This window comes from Dreissena polymorpha, chromosome 7 (genome assembly GCF_020536995.1).
Source record: "Dreissena polymorpha isolate Duluth1 chromosome 7, UMN_Dpol_1.0, whole genome shotgun sequence".
Classification (NCBI taxonomy): domain Eukaryota; kingdom Metazoa; phylum Mollusca; class Bivalvia; order Myida; family Dreissenidae; genus Dreissena; species Dreissena polymorpha.
In genome coordinates, this window is record NC_068361.1 from 16,930,446 (window position 1) to 16,939,418 (window position 8,973).

Here is an 8,973-nt window from a genome sequence, read left to right on the forward strand (position 1 = left end):
TGACTGAATGAATAAATAAATACATACATAAAAAATACATTAATACATAATAAAATACATTAATACATAAATAAATAATTGAATGAAACCCTGTTCTGTTTACAATTATTGATTTTTTTGGGGGGTATTTCATACTGTTATATAATTAAACTACAAACAAAGCCCTAGTGTTTTCAAAATTATTAATCTATTTATTATCAGTGTGCAATATATTTAATCTTAAAATGTTCTGAATACCTTGAATAAAATATAAATTTATTAATTTATAACCAATATTTCCATTCTTAATTGGTTAAGACCTAAAAAGGCGTTTTTCTTTAATAATCATTTTTAATAAATAATCGAGAAGATCAAGATACCGTAGTTTAATCCCTTTCCCTACTTTATCTATAAATAGACTATTTATTTATAGATATTTGAGCCAGGTTATCTAGAGGCTAACCCCATACCAAATGGTAGGGCTGCAACGAATCCAAAAATTTGTTCGGATGCGAATCCGAATCCAAATATGGGTTCTAGCACTTTTTCGGATCCGGATCCCTCAGATAAGAGAAAATTAGAATTTTCTGTCTAAATTAAAGTAATCAATGTTTTAGAAGTATAAATTGACTAAAATACATTAAACATTTATTAACAAAAAAACATAATCCATTTCTCGTTTAACATTGTAGCGATGTCCAAATAAAACGAAATCGTAACACTTATTCACTTAATAGTTTGTTCGTTAAAATACACTTTTCACTGTTCATAAGTTTGATGTTTGTTTTCACAAAAATTAACATATCAACATTGCCCGGGTCCTGGCAAGTCCTTAGTCCATATAAACGGACTGCCAGAGCTTTTGATAATTTTTGCTATGGCTGCTCTGTCAGTCCATATGCACCCCTTCATAAACATGGGTGTAGTTCAGCACAGAAAATCCGTGCGCTTCACTAAACAGACGTCGTTCGAGACAAATTGAGGAAATTAATGAATAAACTTCATAAACATGTTAAATTAACCTGAATGGCAACCTACGAATGTAATCCTTTGCATGCACCCTATAAAAACACGACGATGTTTCAATACACTTTCCTCGCTGACATGTTTTATGTTTAAATTGAAACAGTGTATTCTGTATCGAATACCACATCGTTATCGACTTTGTTGGCTCCAACACATAACACGATGTGCAAAATATTGGTGTACTGCGACCTAACCAATATTGGGTTAATTTTCCAATATGGCGGATACAGCGTACGAAAGCAAAACTAAGTCAATAAAAAGCAATTATTTATTGTTTTAATGGTACCATTCGTATGAGTTTGTGGTTTCGACAGGTAAACCTTGATAAGATCTTGCAGTTTCAGTGTTCCTTAACCATTGCATAGTTTATTAAATTTTGCACCCATGGGCAAGAGACGGCGCATTGCAACTCTCAGCTAACCATTGGGTTATTAAGCTGAGAGGTGAATTATTGCAACAAGGCAAGCCCTATGAGCACTGACAGGGTCTCCTGCTGTGGAGAAGATTCTCTCACTGGGCCTGAGGTTCCTTGCATCACAAGATAGCATTTAAACATAGTATATGACAAAATATGCTTTCAAGACAATATATTATGCAGGAACACAATTTGACAGGTCGCGAAATTATGCAAAATTTACCTGAATCACCTTCTAGCCGCACTGGATCCACTACCGTTGTTTTTAATACATATCAGAAAGACAATAAGGATTGAAAACTTACTTATTGCCATTAGGAATTGCATTTGTAATTTGTATATTCTCCATGATTTCAAATTAGTTTTGCTATGTGCCCAAAATATTAAATTTTGTATTCTCTTGAAACTCTAAATGAGAGCTGGCTGTGCATATTGACCTTCTGCTGCACTTGAAGGCATCCATGACATTATATGCTAGAATATATCATTGTTGGTCTGGTAAATAAATGGGCCTAAAAATGGGCTTTAATAGGCCTAAAATCGCCTTCTTCGGACAGAAAACACCCGCATGTGAAAATATGATATAAAATGGCCAAATGGACTGATAATCCAGCCAAACTTAATATATTGGTGCAATATGAATAGGAAGATAATAATATGCAAGAAAAACTCATTTTAAACAGAATTTATTTCTCCTTTAGCTTACAATATACTAAATCTTTTTGGAGTGCAATGCTATACTCTCTAAAAACATGAACATCATTTATTTGAAAACACGGTTCTCTGTAGGGTCACTTGCCATGACTTAATTAAAGAATATTTCTGTGAGCATGTGGCAGGGAAAACATTGTTGTTTACTAGAAATTCACTCTTTTATCTGCAGATTGGAGACTACATAAGACTTTGACAGATGGCAGGAAACCCTCATGAACTGGATAGAAGCCGGTAAATAGATGGCCGTAAAACAGTGACTTTTGATTCGTGACGAGTTCTTTCTTTCAAACCGCGTGACCTATCTTTTTTATTGCTTAAATCAATTCGGCTCGGAATGCTCTTCGAGAAAAGGTATGGTTATGAGGATCTCTATGCGGAAAAGTTTGACTTTATTTTTGGTTAAAGTTATTGCTTTTACATTGAATTTGTGTAGGAAATCTTTTGGTATATTGTGAACTTAACTAACTTTAGGAAAAAATGAAATACCATCTGCAAGTGCAAGATATGACTGGGAAAGCTGATTGTTGGTCATTTCTTAGCAAAAGAGAAGAAAATAAGTGCAATAAATGCATGAATTCAGATTATTTGACGTGAAATAGTCAATTTTCAAGTGGACCCCCACCCTTACATAGCCGAATAAGGGCCAAATTGCTTTCAAACTTAAATTCAAAGGCATATTGGTTGACTGTGTAGTGTTAATGTGCTACATGAAGTCAGAATTCAACGCCAGGGACTTCGTGATCCAGTAACGCATCAATAGCTTGTGCGTAAAGCATGAACATTCAAACAGAGCCCCATTTCTCCGACATGGAATGGCAGACATTTTAACAGTATGTACAGTGCAACAGATGCTTACCTGAGCCAGTCTTCATATTTAGTACAATCATGAATATAACAAGCTTTATCACTTCATATTATTCATAGAAATACACTTAAAATACATAAATGCATGTTTGTTTTTTCATTTTATATCTATTTCTATTAGGAATTTTGACTTTTTCAGCTAGAGGAATGTCTGCAACTAAGCCGAGGGCTACTGGATAAGGGTTGTTGATGGCAAAACAGGTAATACTACCAAATTATTATCATGTACACAAGCAAATAAGCATATTCATGAGGCTTAAGGTGTGAAATAATGTCATAATCAGGTTTGTGGTCACTCAAACCCTTGCCGTCGTGCAATTCCCCATGCAGTTTGTATCGATAGTTCCGCGTCCTCACACGTAAAGCTTGTGCTTTGTTGTCAGTGGAAGTTGGCACTGAACGGGTTTATTCTTGTTCCTGAGCATGCATGCAGTACAGCTGAGTTGATATGCTACTTGTAACCCTACAATAAGCTTGTGTTTGGTATTGTTTTCTCACAATATGCTAACAGTCATGGTTCCGGCTTGAAAGGATGTCGCGTCCGAGTTAAACATAGGATTGTTGTAGCACGTGTCCCCTTCATCATTTACCTTAGGCCTAAATTAAAATTAAGTTTGTTTGCCCTTTACCGACCGACCCACTTTTTACCCCCCGACCTAAAAATTTTTATTGCGATTTCTGAAAACGTATTTTTTATTTTCGTATTCGCCGATAATAAAAGAGCCGACTGCAATATTTATTCGTGCACGTTATCCCTGTCCATTCTTATCGCCCCTGGCCGATCTAGGTCGCTGCGATGGTTGGAATTTCATATGCCCCGATAGACAATCCCAGAATCCATAAATTGACCGCCGCCATATTGGATATTACGTCAACCGATACTGAAAACGGTACTGAAGAATTCGGCAGATTACAACGTTATCATAGTTTACACCCGCTTTATTCCAATAAACAGTACTAAAAGACCGAGGATGGCTTTTTTTATTGAATAGAACATATCTTTGTTTGTCTAAACAGTTACCGTTTCGTTATTAATATTTCCCTTGTAAGTTTCATTTTAAAGGTAATATACACATCTATAGCCGAAATGAAGTTTGTGATTCTAAAATTGGTCCGGAAATATTTATTAGCGGAACTCTGTTAGATTTCAGGTATATTTTTTTTTAATTTAAATTATGTATCTAGTTAAGTCTAAAACTAAAGTGGTTTTTAGCAATCGTTTATTTAAAAATCGCTCTCAAGCTAAGACAAAAATGTCTAGCCGAAAATGATTTTTGTGATTTTAAATGAACAAGTACAGGAGTTATTCGTTTTGAAAACTGTGTAAGATGTCAGGACATGTCATACTTTTTTTATTGAAAAGGACATATCAGCTTTTGTCTATAACTTTCTTATTTTTTATTTAAATAACGTTTGACATGTAAAATCAAAGTTTATTGCCTGAAATAAACGTTGTTTGTGCTGTTCTCAATATTTACTTAACTGTTTTAATTATTTATTAAATTTTCTTAATAACATCTTAATTCACGATTGAAATGTTCAACATGAAAAATAATTAGCCTTAAAAATACTTAAATAGTTCCTATTGTGTTCTCAAGATTTCTCTTAACGTATGTCTTTATTAAATATTCATGCCAGGGACCTACACAAATAGGTCCATGTCCATGCTGTGTTAATATGTGTGGAAATATGTTTAAAAGTACGCCGGAGTATGGCCGGGTGCCTTTAAGCGTATTCTCCGTACCCGGGGTACATGGTAGTATACTTCAGAGTACCCGGGTACTTTTAAGTAGTACCTGAGCCAACAATTACCAATTAAGCAAAACATGTTGGCAGGTGAAAGCTAGATTATTTAGGGATTATAGAGCACATAAGTACAAAGTTTTCGTATAGTTAGTCCAAAAGAAAGTTTCACTAACATAGCAAAACATGATGGTAGGTAGGTCGACTAAACGTTAGTTTTGTTTTCTAAATTTTTCTTTTGCGATTGATTACCCTTAATAAGAATATGCCATGACATGCAGAAATATTCCCACCTTGTATTTAACATTATATTTATATGGTTTTGGTCAATTTGAAGTCAGTTAAGTAAATTTGATCGATTGTTAGCCAGGTTTTCCGAAGGAAAAAACTGGTTATTAGATTGGCGAATGCGGGCGGGCTGGCGGGCTGGCTGGCTGGCGGGCTGGCGGGCTGGCTGGCGGGCTATAACTATGTCGTTCCTTGTCAGATTTTAAAATCATTTGGCACATTTGTTCACCATCATTGGACGGTGTGTACCGCGAAATAATTACGTCGATATCTCCAAGGTCAAGGTCACACTTTGAGTTCAAATGTCAAAAATGGCCATAAATGAGCTTGTCCTGACCATAACTATGTCATTCATTGTGAGATTTTAAAATCATTTGGCACATTTGTTCACCATCATGGGACGGTGTGTCGCACGAAAGAATCACGTCAATATCTCCAATGTCAAGGTCGCCACGACTAAAAATAGATTTTTTTAAAAAACAAACTTACAAAGGGGGTTAATTTTGTTTGTTCATTTCAAAAGTTCAGTTTGAGTTTTCTCCCTTTATCAGATTTTTTTTTCACAATGAAAACCTGGTTTTGTGACAATTTTGTCCCTTGTTTTTTTATGTTATAGTTATTTTAGTGAATATGATCAAAAACTAATATTGCAATACCGAAAATCAGGGTGTGGTTCGCACAAACACGTAGGGACGTTCGTGCAATTGGGTTGGTGAAAACAAACAACTTTTTTTACGCCTTTTTTGTAAATTAGGCAAGTCCGAGGGTCTGACTGTCAGCAATATCTGACATTAGACAATTCTTGATGTTTTTTAGATTATGTTAAATGGGTATTCGTTATACTCACGGACATGCGAACATCGGATTTAACTACGGGCGGCCAAGATCTACGCTGTCCGCTATAATGTCACCTAAGGTTTCTTGGTCTCCGTAGCGGATTGGGTATCGTTTATCCAGACTGCGCAAATGCGCAGGCAGGTCTGAAGCTACGCAGGTCTCATATGGCATAAGACCAATTTTCGCATGACGCGAGTCAATTAAGTTAATTTGATTCATTAATTATTGTAAACTCTTACTTGAATGCATTTCGAGTGAATAATTTATAAAAGGTAATAATGTGTACGTCAAGTAATTTCTTATATTTTTTTTTAATGAATGTGTGAATTTACAAATTAACCATGTATATAACTGAGTATAATGATAAATGTTCTGACCATCATTTCGTTGTCGTTCGCGGTGGGTTAAGTACGTTTTATTAAAACGTGTATACCAACTTCTAGTAATTTGCAATATGGACACTTCTTGTTGGCAGGAAAACGTTTTTGAATAACGATATAAACACTCAGCATCGTGCAGCTTATCCGTCTGCAAACTATTCCAAAAACAAACTAAAAATACACCATTCGTGGAAAAAGAACAGTGAGTCAGTGAGTCATGAATTAAGGACAATAATGTTGTTATTGTTTCAGCAAGCGACGGTTTCCGTTTTTTAGTGGCCGCCGCATAAAACGGATATGATAAATCTGTATATATTAAAGGGGCTTGTTTACTGATTTTTGACCTGGTTTGAAGTTTGTAATTAAATGCTTTAAATTGATAAATGTAAACATCGGAACTAAAGAGCTGCAGTATAAAACAAAAATCCTTACCTAGACCCGAACCACTGACACTTGGAGTAAACGCCTAGTGCTTTAACCACTTCTTCATCCATGCTGATATAGTTCATGGCATATATTATACTTTGTATAAGCATTCCTCGTAATGTCACAAAATATAACGATATCAATTCAACATTCCAAATTATTCAATCGTATCGCTTTTGTAACTCTTTATACATTTCAGGTTTTTAAATCGCCAAACGATGCATATAATGGATATTTAAAGGCATCATAAATGTTCAGTACGAGAGGTGCCCAATTTCATGACGAACAAAACAAAAATATGAATAATTTATAATCTAAATACATTTTTTTTTTGCAACAAATGCTCAATATGAGATTCATGGCAATTGTAACTTATCCTGCAACGCTTTGGCCAAGATTACAACGTCTAGTTGATGGTTGTTTGTTCCAATTTGCGCCATTCGTCCTTCAGAGCTCTTTTTAGACCAGAAAGTGAGTTTACGTGTCGATTCTGTAAGCGTCGTTTTAGTATCCCCATATACCAAAATCCATTTGGGCCGCATCTAGAGACTTAAGTCAATTCTTCGGGTGTTATGAACTTAATGTTTTTATATTTGTTTTAGAAAACAGTGTTTAAAATTGTGGCTAGATGCACTGTCCTGGTGGAAAGTCATGACGTGTTTATCCTCCGGAAAGAGTCTCGGTACATCCTTTCGTATAAATTGTTTCAGAACTTTATTGATATAGTATTCTGAGTTTACCTTGGTCCCTTTGGGAATTATTCTGATCACTGATTTACCTCTGGACGATAAAGCAGCACACGCCATGAAGCCACGGGCAAACGCATCACGTTTTACAAATTTCAGTTTATCGCCAACGTTTTCTCCCATTCTGACATAACATACTTTTCTTCTCCCATAACTTCCACCAAGATAAAACATCGCTCGTCAGATGTAACATAATCTCTCCACTTGCCACATTTAAGCTTAAAATATATAGCTTCCAAGGCCTGGCCCTGCGCTTCTGTATCTGTGCCATGTTGAGCTGATAAGCCTTGAACTTCTTCCGTAGTTTTGCTTTCACAACATGCCTTATGATGTAGAATACTGTTCCCTTGAACATTCCTGTGTCCAATGCCTTTTTTCTCTGGGTCGGCGGATTGATTTTAGAGATCCACCGACGAATTTTGCATACGACGTCAGGCGTGACCGTATATAGACGTCTACTTGAAGTTGAATTTGTAGCACCACCAGGCGTTGTTCTGCGCTATACAGTAGCGTCATGTCGAATATTCCGAATATTTCCCAAAGAAATAGCAGGGTCCATCATTTTAGTTCATTTGAATGCTTCTGTGACTGCATTTGCATCTCAAAAAGCCTAAAACAATGCCCTTCACAGCTTCACTAATTTTCTTATGAGGCATGTTGAATAATATTGACAAATTGCATGTTCATTGAAGTATAGTATTTAACACAACAATGGTTCGAGAAAACCGTGAATGTACTTGAAAAAACACGGATTCCTTTTGTTCATTTTGAAGGCAACTCTCGTAATACTGTTTTCTTTTTTTTTTAAAAATACAACGAACATTTCCAAACATGAAACATTTTATGTTTCATGTTTATATTCATTTTATCAAAACGTGAACAGGTCCCTTTAAAATGGTCCGGAGTCCTAACAGATGTTTCTTCATGTACAAACTATTTATTTTTACTTACATATATTTTTGCTGAGGCCCTTACACCGCTAACAAAGTATCCGCACTTATTTCTATTTACACGAAAATGTATATGTTTGACTATAACTTTAGTCGTACTGAACAGTTCAATATGAATGTATTTACCCAAATTAAAACTCGCAAATGACATAAGAACACTCAGCAAATACGTAATTGCGGGATCTATAGCTTGCAGCATTTATTTTTTGGGGATGATTTGGATATATTTCTTGGACCCGACGAGCAGTATGAGAACACACATGTTTAAAATTGCTTTCATTTTAACGAAGTATATGTTTCTTAAATTGTCCATCGTTTACTTACTTCCGCAAGTCACTTGGCTAAGTTAGAAATGTTTTTAGCTCACCTGAGCGATAGCTCGAGGTGAGCTATTGTGATCACTCAGCGTCCGGCGTCCGTCTGTCCGTCCGTCCGTCTGTAAACAATTTGTAAACATCTTCTTCTACTAAACCATTGAGCCAATTTCAACTAAATTTCATGTGGAGCATCCCTAGGTCATGGGACAAAAGAATTGTTAAAAAAAATTTTGATCACATAACCAAGATGGCCGCCATGACCATGTAGGGTAAAAACCTTTAAAAATC

General features: G+C 35.6%; 2 protein-coding genes and 1 long non-coding RNA gene across 4 annotated transcripts in view; 2 read left to right on the plus strand and 1 right to left on the minus strand.

The window, feature by feature from the left end:
• LOC127839489 (collagen alpha-1(XII) chain-like) overlaps nucleotides 1-8,973 on the plus strand; it is a 308,993-nt gene that overhangs the window by 248,303 nt on the left and 51,717 nt on the right. The window lies entirely within an intron of this gene.
• The window catches only part of LOC127839150 (ral guanine nucleotide dissociation stimulator-like 1), a 357,707-nt gene that overhangs the window by 230,365 nt on the left and 118,369 nt on the right, over nucleotides 1-8,973 (minus strand). The gene's annotated exons all lie outside the window — the stretch shown is intronic.
• LOC127839158 (uncharacterized) overlaps nucleotides 3,188-8,973 on the plus strand; it is a 28,498-nt gene continuing 22,712 nt past the window's right edge. The window contains exon 1 of the long non-coding RNA XR_008030186.1: nucleotides 3,188-3,199. This is a non-coding gene — a long non-coding RNA (uncharacterized LOC127839158). The remainder of the gene's footprint in view (nucleotides 3,200-8,973) is intronic.